The following is a 9,744-nucleotide window of genomic DNA, read 5'->3' on the forward strand; positions in this document are numbered from 1 at the left end:
ACTACTGATTATAGCTGTGATTCAACTGTGGCAACTGATTGTCAGTAAGTAAATGGTAAATGTTCAATGCAATTTTGATATTTTTATGACAGACTTAATGTGAGTTTGTGTTTTTGCTGATTAAAGAACAAAATCTGAACAGAAGCAATGGTAATCTTGGAAAGTTAGCTGTTAAAAATGTGACCTGTGGCTGCCTCTTCACAGTCTGAATGAAGTCTAGTGTGCTTCTTAGAAAAACAGATGGGCCTTCTCACACTAGCTGACACTGGTAAGCCATGTTGAAGCTGTGAAATGTTTGTGTATTGTTCATAAATAACTGAACAAACCACTATTTGAATTATATTAAAATTTTATTAAAGGTACAGTTTGCAAGTTTTATTGGCTGAATGTGGCAGAAATGTTTCAGTGTATATTCACCTGAAAATAAGTGTTTTCATTGCAATATATATATATATCTATATATATATATATATATATAAGCCCTTTAAATCTACAGAGGGTGCATCGGAGGCTGCCATGTTGCACTGCCATTTTTCTACACTAGCCCAAAACAGACAAACCAAACACTGGTTCTAGAGTGTCCCTTTCATGTTTTCTTAAAGGGATAGTTTCAATAATTAGTGTATTACCTACAGTAGATGGCAGTCAGCACGCCTCCTGTTGGGAGAAGCAGCAGGAGTACCAGTATAGGAAGCTAAGCAGTGTACTGCTGTGGACAGGGCCAGCGACAAAAGGAATTTTATCCACTTTAAAAAGGTTATCCTAAATACAATCAGTATCAGTTTAAGTGCACTACCCAAATATCACTGTGCAATCCAGCCAAAGTCAGTAGTTTTACCAGAACACAGAAGTTGCTTGCCTACAGTGGCCTCAATCTGTTTGTTTGTTGTGTTATTGTGTTACTTTGATGATTCTGAACTATGCTTTTTAACAACCTGGAGTCACACAATGTCACAAACAAACTAACAGATCGAGGCATCAGTAGACCAACAACTCCTGTGTTCTACTAGATAAAATCCCAGTTTTCTCCTATGCAGTTGGAGAAGTGATGTTTGGCTTTTATAATGTCAGTTTGCAGTTGGAAAAAAAGCTGTCTGACAAGAAGGTTAAGAGATGAAAATATTCTAAATATAGCGTACACGTACCCGATTTTCTTTAGGTGAACATTTTCTAAGTGGCTAAAATTGCTTTTATTGCTGAATCTGTCCACAGCAGTACATTGCTTCAGTTCCGTGTTGTTGCCTCTCTGCTTCTCCTAACTGGGGGCATATCAACCCGCATCTACTGTAGGTTATACATTTACTATTGATAAGTACCTCATACAAGCACATGTCAAATAATCTGAATTATATCTTTAACCTTTGAATGATTTTTATCAACTAGAGAATGGAGTTGCTTTTGTTTTGTATTACTTTTTGCCATGTTATCTTTTTCAGTAAATTCTAATGTTGCCACATGCTCGCTATGACAATGCTAACATGGTGATGTTTAGCAGGTTTATTGTTAACTATGTCCCCAATATTTGCTAATTAGGAATAAACAGTTTAATGGAGACTTATCAGAATGTCACTAGTTTTGAACGCATTTTGTCATAAACAAATTAAAATTTCGACTTGATGGTGGTGCTATAAGTCAAGGAATCAAAGTCATCCAGAAAAATGCCTGTATGAAACTTCATGGCCACACTTCATGGGCGCTGCACAGCGGCTGCCCATCGCTCCTAATAGTTGGCCACGTGAAAAGCAGAGACTGAATCTGTCTGTATAATTGTATTTTGTATGGTTGTATATGTCAGTGAAGTTGATCATTACGTTAAATGTAAACCATGTGGTTGTGCTAGGAGAAAAGTCTGGTCATTCTCTGCGGACCATAAATGTCAAATGACAGTTTCAAGGCAATCCCATCCAGTAATAGTTGTTCAGATATTTGTAAGTGTTGAGCCGACCGATCAGACCTACATTGCAATCCACGGAGCCACACCCCTAGCATGTCTAGAAAGCACTGAGTGTGGGGGTTGATGTGCAACAATGCGATTTGAACCAAGAACAGCACAGTTACTGTACATGCTACGACTCTTGTGACACTGATCCATGAGGACACCAGCTGATAAGCTGTTTGTAAAGCTTGATAATCACACTAAACGATTTTTCCCCTCTGGCCTGCATCGACTTAGTGATGTTTGACAGACTTCTGATAAGAAATATAAACTTCTGTCAGGCTCTTTGACTTTTAAAGCCTCAGTGCTGTGTGTTACAAGACACTTTTTGTAGCTCCTACTTTGATACCGTCTTCTCTTACATAATCTCACATCATGTTTTCCATTCAATACTGGATGTTTAGGTTGCATAGAGGAGTTGCCCTAATGATGACGGTCTTGTGATAAAAGGCAGTTTATCAGAGACAAGAGAGCACATAAGACTCGACTGTATTGACAAGTCAGTCTATGACATCAGAAAATCGTATGTGAATGCTCCTAATTAGACAAGTTGAGCTTCTCATAATAGAGGGGGTGAGCGTTGGCCTGTGAGTACACCCTGAAGCTCTTTGAATATTTTAAGCAAATCACTTTAAATATTGAATTATTCTGTATCCCCTTCAAGCACAAGCAAAAAACAAAAGTTGCACGATATAATATAACTAAATATTAAATATTGTCTCTACAATTCAACCTGAGCCACACAAGGGGCACAAGAATCTTTATCTTGTTTTGGTCCCTGCAGTTTTTTCCAACATTACTTTTAAAAAAAGAAAATGGTCTGTGTGTGATTTCAAAGTCAGGGCCAACCTTATGGCTGCCTCCATGCCTTCCAGCCATCTATATTCAACACTTTATGATTAAGATTTCCCTCAAGACGTCCGTGAGCTCGAGACAGTTGTAGCAACACTACATTTGCAGACCACTCGTCTCAGTGGCCATCTACATGTAATGAGTCACACTTTCCCCACAGCTGATTCAGACTACAGCTGTTATAGTAGTCCAGGTTTTGATGAGTGATTGGGCTTATGATGTGGTACCAGTATGATGCTATTCTAACCCACTTGTGAGACATGGAGCCACAGCAGCACAGCCAGTCTCTCTGGTCCCACAGTGACTTGTACCTCCTTGAATCATTGGCATGGCGACTTCTGTATTTCCAGCCTTACCACTCCTCACTGTGGCTGCTCCACAACACAGACTGAGGCATTTCTTGCAAACAGTCTATGACAGCAAACTTTTGAAGTGTGCTTAGACCTGCACTCAGTTTACATAAATGTGATGGTTGATCAAGTAGGGTGTCTGCTGAACTTCTAATCAAGCAACCATAATATGCTTCATATATGGAAGCAAAAGTAGACTATGCTATTAATTATGTTGGAGTTGTTATGAACAAAATAACAGTAAATCACATAGAGTAGAAAATCATAGCTCCACTTCTGTGTAGGTATGTAACAATACCAAAAACTCAAGGTACAATAATACCACAATAAAAAGTCCTTGATATGATTTTCACTGTGATATTAAAATACATAGAAAATGGCAAGTTGAAAAAAATTTTTTTTTTTAAAGTAATAAATATGTACAGCATTATTTGTTTATATAAAATTAGTTTTTCCTAATTAGCATCACCAATCAGAGGGTTTTCATTCTTACCAACTAATAGTATGTCTGACATAAGTAGACATTGTGAAAGGCCACCAGGTATATTGACTTAGTACTGTTATTACAGCATTATCATTCTTAGTCTTAGAAGTAGTGCATACTTACTTATGACAACTTCATGGAAGCAATGTTTTTTCTCCTGAGTTAAAAAAAAAGTTTTTCTTTTAACTTAGCTTTCCTTCTTAAATAAAATAAAATAAAATAAAATAACATTAGCCAGCTATGACCTAAGCATGTGGAGGAAACTGCCATGAATTATCTTTGAATTATGTATGCACAATTGCAAAACAAAAACAATGCAGCAGTCAGTAGCAGTGATTTTATAAAATAAAATAAAAAATAATAAAATAAAATAATTAACAATGTAATATAAAAGATATTTTATATATTGTTACATCTCTACTGCTGTGTATTGGTTGAATTTTTCAAGCATGTTACAGTTTAGCCAGACCAAACACTGCAGGGGCCTCCAGGCACCACTGAGGCCCCCCACTCCATTGGCCATATTCAATAATTCCCAACACTGGTCCTTTTCTGTGTGGAGCTCCAACTGTGAGATCACGCTGCCTGTTCCAGTTTCTCTCAGGTCAAAAAGACATGAAAGTCAGGTGGATGGCAGAAACTCAGCTTGCAGGTCGGTCTGGTCAAAGTCAAATTGCAAATATACAATATTTTTGTCAGTAACTATGGTAACTTATAGGTGTTCTTGAAATGTAACTGATCAGGTCACAGCAGATACAGCTCAGCTAATCAGGCAGCAGTTGGCCTGCCTATTACAGCCGACCTACAAAACAGTGACCACCAGCTTCCAAATTAGGAAGAATCAAACATCAATTATATGGTATGTGTGACTCAACCCACACAAAGACACTGCAATGCTGTCGGCCTGTGTGAACCTCGACTGGAAACTAAAATATTCCATTCAATCACTAGGAATGGTGTTGCTGCCCTCGTGAATAGATGTAAGTATGAGTATGAAATTAATGCCTGTGCATGTTAGTTAGCCTGCAATTAGTGTCAAACGTGTTACACACTACTAACAGGGCTCACCCAAAGCAACAAGTTGTGTCCTTGTTATATGTCTTGTGAAAAACATGGTTTCAGATTTAAATGTTGATTGTAAGTAAATAATAGTCGTCCTTTATATTTCAGTCAGCTACCCTTCCAAAGAAATCAGATTTGAAAGCAACCACCGATTTTTCTTTTCTATTTACATTAAAATATATTGTATTTTTTGTGCTGGAAACCCGTGCGCAGTTAAAAGTTTTCATTTAGCTCAATTTATTCTCTTATTTAAATTGCACTTGTGTTTGGATTATAATGGACCCTAATGGTTTCATTATTCTCAGAAAATTCCTCCAACCCCACAGTTCATTCCCTTGAGTTCTGATAACTACAAATCCATATCTGAATGCAGCAATAACAAGGTCAATACAAAACCCATTGAAAGTTGAGGTTACTGTGAAATAGCAAGAAGTAAGAATTAATTCTTGTGCTTGCCTCCTGTGACTCTATCTTTACACAAAATGCAGTTATTAAAGTGCATTTTGTTGAATCTACTAGAAAAAAAAACAAGTAGGGTTTAAATATTCTAAAAACCTAGAAGCAAGCAAACTCTTGTACAAACTGTACCATGATTTGAACTGGTTCCATCCCAGGAGTGGGACTGGAGTCAGATTTAAGAATGCATGAGGAAAGAAGTCAGATAGCAAGATCTAACTTGGTTTACATTGCTATCAGCTCTGGAAAACAAAAAGCTGAAATGAATACTGGAGTTAACAAGAGCTAAAAACGCAAAAGTAATACAGGTTTTTATACAAGGCATTTGATACAGCTAGTAAACAGTATTTACCAACCTCTCTTGTCTGCGATTGCTGTACATCCAAAGATATTAAAGGGATGGGAAGGAAGTGAAGAAAAGAAGTGATTGAGGCATTTTTTCTTAACAGAGCGCTACATTTTAAGATTCCTTACAAATAGCACTTGCAAAGTAACTGTAACAAGTTTCCATTTTCTCTTAATAGTTTCCGTGTTCCCTATAAGTTCTTTTTATCACAAGCTCCAATAATACATTGATGCTTAGCTTGCCACAGAGGAATTCATGTTCTTTAATGGCTTGATGATTTCTGAAACTCTCACATCAACACTTAAAGTACAAAGACTCCCTACTAACAACCTACCTACCTGAAGAAATGTCTGTACATGACAAATGACTTTCTTTGCACAAATAGAGCAAATCTAAAGAACACTATTTCATGAGAATGTGACATTCTGCTCTACTATAGGCACACGTTGTGGTTTGCAGTGCTCTGACTGTATTTTTGCTGCACAAGTGGCATGGCTCTAAATATGCCAGTGTTGGTCTATTGGTTGGTCAGCTGGTCCGCAACTTTGGTCCATACTTGGTCATGGTTCTCAGACATTTAGATCCCCTGGCTTTTACTCTAGCACTGCCATGAGGTTCATAATTATGACTTATAGTGAAATGTCAAAATAAGTATACTGGATGAATTGCCATGAAATTGGGTATCGACATTAATGTCCCTCTCAGGATAAATTGTCACAGTTATCAATACACAGTGACGTGCAAAAAATACTCTTCATCTATCACTGTCATCAGTTCAAAATGATACAAATGCTTGTTAAACTAATGGCATTCCCACCATCCTCAGCTGTACTTTGTGTTAGTAATCATCAGCATGTTAGCATTGCCATTGTGAGCATGTTAGCATGCTGACATTAGCATTTACCTCTAATCAGTGCTGTGCTTTAGTGCAGCCTCAAATTCATAGCTATGGAATCTCGTTAGCAATATCTCACCTTAGATGCTGTACCTCTACAGCAGTGCTTCCAAAACTTCTACTGGCAATTCATATTCATTCAACTTAGTTTCACTTCATTTCAAGGCGGCCCACCCCCGAGTTTGAGAACAACTGATGCAAAGTAACACTCTAAAGTCATGGGCTATCTTCTAATTAGGGATGGGGAAATGAGAACTGGATCCATTTGAGAACCGTTTCCAAATTGTCCAATCCATTGGAATCGTGTGGCTTTTATTGATGCCATCATGTTTTTCTGACAGGTGTGCATTGCAAAACAATAACATCAAACTCATGTGTCTACGTTGAAAACTTGCAACAGGAAGTAGTCAAGACAGAGACGAAGAAACAGTCTAAAGCGTAGCTGCATTTTACGGTGAAAGAACACAACAATGCTAGCTGCTAGCTGTAACACATATAAATAATAATTGCAAATAAAGGTGGAAATACCAACAATAAGGTGAAACTTTTTTCTTCTGTGTTCAAAGAACAAGATAACATTACAGTTGCATTAACGCTGAAACCAGTGTATATATCAATAAGTGGATCAACAAAGAATCAGCCCAATAAGTAGAATCGATAATGGCATTGGTATCAATAAAATCTTATAATTTCCCATCTCTACCTTTAATAAGTCAAGGTTTAATGACATATTAATACAGGATTAGATGCTACTGTTATGTGACATATTAGGATAATTAATGTCAATATAAGTCAACTGATGAAAGGCTGTTTTAATTAAACAATCTTCAAAAAACATCTAAAAATCAGTCTACTCAGTCATATGGTAGTTTACACACTGTATACATGATATGATACCAAAAAAATGACAAGAAAGCGAATATTGAATAATGCCGGAGTGATGATGATATAAAATCTCTCTAAACTAAATTGTTGCTATGCCAGCGACAAACAAGTGTGAGACATCTAAGATTCATAAAGATCTCCCACATTTTACTGCATTATTCACCATCCGCCTACATAGAGATTAGTTCTGCGCTTTTATGTAGGTCATGCTATTGGATGATGAGATGACATTTAGTGTTCATAAGCAGGCCTCACTACATAATGAATGCTCCGTGTCGGGAGCTTTACATCCTGTACCTTTGTCCAGACGGTTTGCCTTTACATCAGTGAAAAACTGGATTATTCTCATAATCACTCAGGCATTATGCCATACTCCCTGTAGCTACATCTGTGATACTGGTATTGATGATGTCATCATGGCTCTCTGCTGAAGCACTGACTGTCATTAATTAGACTGTGGCACTGCTGTTCGCTCTGTGTTCCCATGGTAACAATGTGTGGTGTCTACTTTCCCCCAACCAAGGCAGCTACGTCCATAAAGCCACTGGTTTCCATTTTCTTCAGGTCGAGAAGATTTTTCATACACGCATATTAGGCTGATGTTAGGCTGATGAATATTAATAAAGTGGCAGGCAACCTTTTCTCACTGTTTGTTTTAATTCCTCATAATAGCAACATAAACCTTTCCAACACATTGTACACAGCAGTGATACATGATATATTACTGGGATAAAAAATGGGCTAAATAAATGACTTACTGTTTCAGCTTTGAAGTAATAATTCCCTGTTTTTCTTGCAATAATAAATAATATTAAATATGTAAAGAATGTGTCAAATAACATTAATAAAATCGATGCAGAAAATGCAGCAGGGGAAATATGAAATATGAAAATATTAATACTTCAAAGCAGAATAAATAAAATAATTCACGGTTTACAGTCTCGTAGGCCATGCATAGGTGAAGTAGGGTAAGGCCATATTTTAGATGACTAGCAATAATAAGTAAAGAATAAAAAATAGGGATGCACCTGAATCTAAATACATTGTTCAGGAAAGCAGAAATAATGCAACGGAAACAGATATTTCTTCTGGCAGAGTTTTAAAAAAGGTTGCATTTACCTTTATCAATCATTGATTTAATGCAGCAAGAGTATTTCCTTCAGCTGAAGGACATTTCTATATACTTGCAGATTCTATTTCAAATGCAAAGCAGAATCTTTTGATTCATAAAACTCTTTTTTTACAGGTTTCTGTTTTTTTTCACTATCCACCAGTTAAAGGGGAGGTGGTGGTGGGTTTCAAACAGTTCTTAAAACTTAGTTTTTCTAAAAATGAAAATAGAGATAGAGATTGATGGAAATTGTGGGGATATGAAAATATATGTCATAATTAATTATATGCCAACATTTAAATAATTATTATATTTACTAATTTGATGCTTTGTAGGCACAACAATTGAATTTCCAATGTATAGCAAGTTAGAAAATACAACATACAACCTAATTTAACATGACTTCTGGAATAAACCACTTCTGATCTTCTATCCAACAGTTATACAGATACAGAGCCGGATGTATTTGTTGGTTAAACAGATACAGACACAAATAATAATGTCTCTTTGCACCCCTAATAAAAACTTAGAGTGAAAAGACTGACATTGTTGAAGAATGCTTCAAACGTTTGAAAGATCCCCAATCAGAAAGGTAAGAGCATCACATCAGCAGCAGATGTTCTTCTTGCAGCAAGTGAAGAAAATCACTTTATTACAGGAAATGGCATCTCATTTTTACATAACCATTCTTCAGTCCATTCCCACTATCAGCCTGTTTGAAGTTACACAATGTTCGAGGTGGTCAAGGACATTTCATGTAATTTAGTGTAGATGGAGCAGCACTGGCTACAACTTCAGACCTCATCCAACAGCAGAGGAAGAACATTGGCAGAAAAAAAAAAATCACAGAAAGGACTTTTTTGGACATTCTCGCTTTTAACGACATTTTCTTCTATTGAGTGGTCAATGGAAAAAGGCACCAGTCGGCAAAGAAAATAATCGTCGTGCCCCTCCTCAGCAGTGCTTTCCCACATGCGTTGTCCATCTGAACCAAACAGCAGCTTCACTCTAATCCTCCCGCGGGCAACAGCTGAACTCTTGCACTCCCTGAGCTCTACCCGCTGGACAATCCTGTCACTGTGCAGTTTAACACATCCTCACCTGCTGTGCTCTCAGGAAAAAGCACATGCCCTTCCTTTCCCCATGCTCTCCATAACTGCACTTAAACAAACAACAAGTACTTGTATTATACTCTGTTGTGCCAAAATTATAACTCAAATGATCAAGTAGTTAATCAAAAATTACTTTTCAATTAATCTATTAATAAGTTAAAGTTACGTGCAGGCGGCATGTTGGTGCATTGCTTAGCACTGCTGCCTCACAGCAAGAAGGTCCTGAGTTCGAATCTCCAAGCTGGCTGGGGGTCT

This window comes from Lutjanus erythropterus, chromosome 11 (assembly GCF_056507025.1).
Source record: "Lutjanus erythropterus isolate fLutEry1 chromosome 11, fLutEry1.hap2, whole genome shotgun sequence".
Classification (NCBI taxonomy): domain Eukaryota; kingdom Metazoa; phylum Chordata; class Actinopteri; order Lutjaniformes; family Lutjanidae; genus Lutjanus; species Lutjanus erythropterus.